A 4,860-nucleotide genomic window follows, 5' to 3' on the forward strand; every position below is an offset into this window, starting at 1 on the left:
ACATGACATCTCACTCAGACTATAACCCTATCGTTTCAAATCTGCCATGAACCATGATTTTTATGAGGGAGTTGTTCAGTATCATACTCTATGTCCATCTTTTCTTGCTGATTTACTTGATTTGAAAAAGAAAGGTTTTCCTTTTGTTGAAAATTTAGAATTTTTAGACTGGAATCACCTTTTCAAAATCAAAAAACCTGTATATCCTCAGTTAGTCAAAGAATTTTATGCAAACATGACTTACCATGAAGGAAGTGTGCATTCTTATGTTAAGGACAGAGACATTATCTTGAATAATGAAACTATCAGTGATTCCTTGAAGTACACTGATGTTGGGCCGTGTGCTTATACATCTGTGAAGTGGGATGAAGGTGTTGGTATCTCTTACCATGATGCTCTGGCTCACATTTGTGAACATGTTTCCTTAATTGATGGCATCACACCCACTCACAAAGCCCTAGGATATGAATGTGCTCAGTTGCACCGTATTGTCAACCACATCTTGATTCCTCAAAGTGGTTCATATCAAAAGGTTTCTTACACTGACACACTTATTTTGTATGCCCTAATCACTAAAATAGAAATCTCTTTTGCCTACTTGATGGCTAGATACATGTTTGATTCTGTTAGAAGTGTAAAAGATAAAGCACTACCTTATGGCATGTTTTTGACTTGCATATTTGAAAATTTTGGTGTTGACCTGTCAAATGAGGATTATGAAAACAGACATTCATACCTAAAAGGGGGTGGTTCAGTGAAACAGCAAAAAGGACCAACTAGATCTGAGAGAGTGGTTCTAGATGATGATGATGAAGAGTTCATTCCAGATGACTCTCCTCCTCCTTCCACCGAAGGTACTTCCATCTCCACTGGGAAGAAATCTACTTTACTGAATGTGATCAAGGATGTCGCTCAAGAATTTGTTTCCCAATCAAATCACATGATTGCCATGAGTAAAGAACAAAGGAAGCTTGCTAGCAAGCATGAGAACTTCCTGAAGAAATCAAGGGATAGGGTGGCTGTGCTCATGACCTTCATTGATAACCTACAAAATGATGAAGACATTGCCACTGATGTTGAAGAGGAAGCTGCTTCGGAGGGAAATGGTTCTAATGCCTAGGATTTGTCTCATAAAAACTGCTGCTGCTCTCTTTTTGTCTCATGAATTCTGTTTCTTTAGCTACTTTTGAACTGTTTCATTTTGGATGACTGTAATAACTCTAGATATTGCTGCACCTTTGGTAGTTTAATCAGTACTTTGCACTATGGACTAACTCTTTTCTGCAGGATGTAAGACTTTGTTTTTGTTGATCTTGTTTATTATCCACCCTTGATGACAAAAGGGGGAGTAATAGCAATAGTATAGCAGATCCTAGTACTTCTTTTGGGATTTTAGTACTTCTTTTGGGATTTTTTTTGCTGCATTAATACTTGATTTCACCTGCTGAAGATATTAGCTTAATGTTGGGATGATTATATAGTGTTGTTTGTTTGATATCCCTTAGACAAGATAATTGTGAATAGCTCTCTATTGTGTTATCTTTTAGTACAATGTAAAACAGGAATAAAGAAGAAAGCATAATTCCAAGAGGAGCTAATCTTGAAAAGGAAAGGGGGAGCAACACTAAAGCAAGAAACATCAAAGGGAAGTTTTCTAACCTTACTAAAAATTTAAATTCCTTTGATCATTACTTGATTATGTTTGTCATCAAGGGGGAGATTGTTAAGTTAAGAAATTAATTAATAAAATTGATGATGACAAACATTTGATTAGTGGGCTAATCACCAAATTAGTTTTGATTATTTTTTATAAGTGATGCAGGCTAAAAACAAGTGTTGCAGCAGCCCAACATCAAACAAAAGACATATGCTAAAGGGTTGAATGGTAAGAAAGACAAGACCAAGTCTTTCATCTCAAGCAAAAGTCTTCCAAGAAGCAAGGCAAGGCACTAACGGGCTGAACTTGAGAAGAACCCGATCCAAGCCCGAATTTATTTTCAATTTCCTCCATCTTGCCTTACCAGAAGCAACGTTCCTCTCCTCTCTAATCAAGTCAAATCAAAGCTTCAGAAAAGTAAGAAAGAGAAAGAGAGAAAAAGCTTCTTCCCTAAGCTCGTAACCAAAGAAGCAAGAGAGAGAAAGTTTAAGCTTGAAGCACAGAAGCTAAAACAGAAAATCCAAACCAAATCAAGCTTAAGTTAAAGGTAATCCATCTCATCTTGTATGCATCAGATCTTCTTCTCTTCTTCCCAACTCTCTGCTATATCCGAAAATGGCATTCAAGGGAAAGTTGTTCTCTGCCCTATTCTGCTTCACATCTACGGTCACAAGTGATACTTGGGGACCAAGTAGTTTCTCAATGGCTAAGATCAAGTTGACCATGAGAAGATTTCTATGGTTACTGCTTTGTGGCTTTTGGTCAAGATGAAGGAGTCAGAAGCAAAGTTTCTACTCTGAGGTTTAATGTGAAAAAGTGAATCTGTGGGTTGGTGAAGCTCAAGGCTCAAGGTGTTGACCTTGGAAGAAGAACCCAGCAACATGCAAGGAGATAAATGAAGCTTGGTGTTCATTCAAAAAGCAAGGAGAGAAAACCAGAGTTTGGTGAGTTGTGTTCTGTGAAGAGTTCCCTGTGAAGTTCCTCTACTTGGATAATGCTTTCTATTAAAGAAGCATTCGGCCAATACTGAAGAACAGAATCAGAGGTTTGCAAAGCTGGTTTTTCACATAGCAAAGAGACTGTTGATAAAGTCAATCTCCTTCATGTTTTACAGATTGTAATGTACTTTTCTATGTTTATCTTTCTGTAATTTCTTGTGAGAAAAGGCATATTGAGAGAGCTCAAGTAAAAGCCATGAGTGGAAAAAGGCTGAGTGAAATACTTGAGAGAAAAGTCTAGAGTTATTTTCAGATTTCTTTAGGTGTGTTTATGTCTTGTATCTTGTACCTGTGAGGCATCCCTTTCTTAGTTGGGTTAGCACTAAGAGTGATTAGTTAAGTATTAGCATAGCCAATGTCAAGTTAGGTTAGAACTTGAGTGTGAAAGGATTAGGTCAATCCTGTGAAATTGGTGTATGTAATACTGTTAACTATAGTGAAATTCTTCCATAGTTGTGGAGGAGACTGGATGTAGGTTGCATAGCACAAGGCAACCGAACCAGGATACATGCTGGTGTTAGCTTTTCTCTTCTCTGCTGAGTTCTATTTTCTGATATTCATGAGACAAAAATAAATTGTCTCATAAATTTCCGCTGTTGAGTTCAAACAGAACCTGAATAGAAAGTTTGTTTAAAAAGGGTAATAACAGCAACTAAAAGGAAGGCATAGATTCAACCCCCCCTTCTCTAAGTCTACCACAACCTTCACGTTAAAATGCCGAATGGCCTCAAGATACAATCTGAGAGTCGTCCAGTGAAGTTTTGCCAACAATGATCTCATTTTAATCCGAAATGACATCGGAATAGGTCGACTAGGAGAAGGAAAGCTCGCAGCTAACTGGAAAGGACCCTACCGAGTCATAGAAGTATTGGGAAAAGGCTACTACAAAGTGTCCGACCTTTAGGGGCGAGAGCTACCAAGGTCATGGCATGCCTGCAACCTAAGAGGGTATTATAGTTAGGAGGTAATAAAAGATCTTAGGTCAAGGTGCACTCTTTTTCCTGAAAAGGTTTTTTAACGAGGCACCAAGCCAAGATCCGCTAAATTTCCTGACTTAGAAGGGTAAGTACCCACATGTATATATTTTGTTTGCCTATATGTCTACTTTCTATTTGAATAAAACCTTTCAGATTCTCTACAAAGTTTCTCTACCAAGACGCATTAATCAGAACGCAAAAAATATCGCCCGATTACAAAGCTACAGGTCGGCAAGGTGAAAACCAAATTCACCGCCCGATCACGATGAAAATCAAATTCATCATCCGATTTTGACAAAGGTCGACAAGGTGAAAACCGCATTCACCGCCCAACTTTGACAAGGTCGGCCAAGTGAGAACTAAACTCACCGCCCAATTTCTACAAAATTGGCAAGAGGAATAAGCGATTAAAACGGATTAATGCAAGAAGTTATAAAAAGTAATCCATAGAAAGAGGCGTGACGAGGGCTGAGAAAAAATGGATTGCTAAAAATAACTTAGGATGGACCGGCATGAAGAAGTCGGACCAATCGACATGAAAGCGACAAAAGTTATAAAAAGTAATCCATAGAAAGAGGCCTGACGAGGTATGAGAAAAAAATGGATTGCTAAAAATAACTTAGGATGGACCGACATGAAGAAGTCAGACCAATCGACATGAAAGCGACAAAAGTTATAAAAAGTAATCCATAGAAAGAGGCCTGACGAGTTTTGAGAAAAAATGGATTACTAAAAATAACTTGGGACGGACCGACATAAAGAAGTCGGACCAGACTAATCAAAGCGACAGAGTTATAAAAAGTAATCAATAAAAAGAGGCTTGGCCAAGCCTGATTAAAAATAGATTACTAAAAATAACTCAAAAAAGAATCGACAAGAGAAGTCGGATCAACAAAAGGCGTGCGCTAGAAAGGACACAGCCCGACCTAAAAAGCCACGACCACACAAGAGCTATCAGAAATGTTCAGACTAAAAAGGTTCCACGAGAACACTAGCAAGTCATCGAACAAAGCCAGCCTCGAGGATCACTTCAACTAACGCAGGGAATAAGCAAACATAATGGAAATCAAAAAAGAAGTCGGACAGCAAAATCCAACACTCTAAAGATTCCTGGAAGTGACAAAAGTTGCAAGCAAACATATCAAACAGAGCTACTATAATAAAGACTCAAGAGGCCACCTAAAGGGTGACCTCAAGAGTTCGAAAGCAGTTGATTTTCCTAAATAAA

This window comes from Arachis hypogaea, chromosome 14 (assembly GCF_003086295.3).
Source record: "Arachis hypogaea cultivar Tifrunner chromosome 14, arahy.Tifrunner.gnm2.J5K5, whole genome shotgun sequence".
Taxonomy (NCBI): domain Eukaryota; kingdom Viridiplantae; phylum Streptophyta; class Magnoliopsida; order Fabales; family Fabaceae; genus Arachis; species Arachis hypogaea.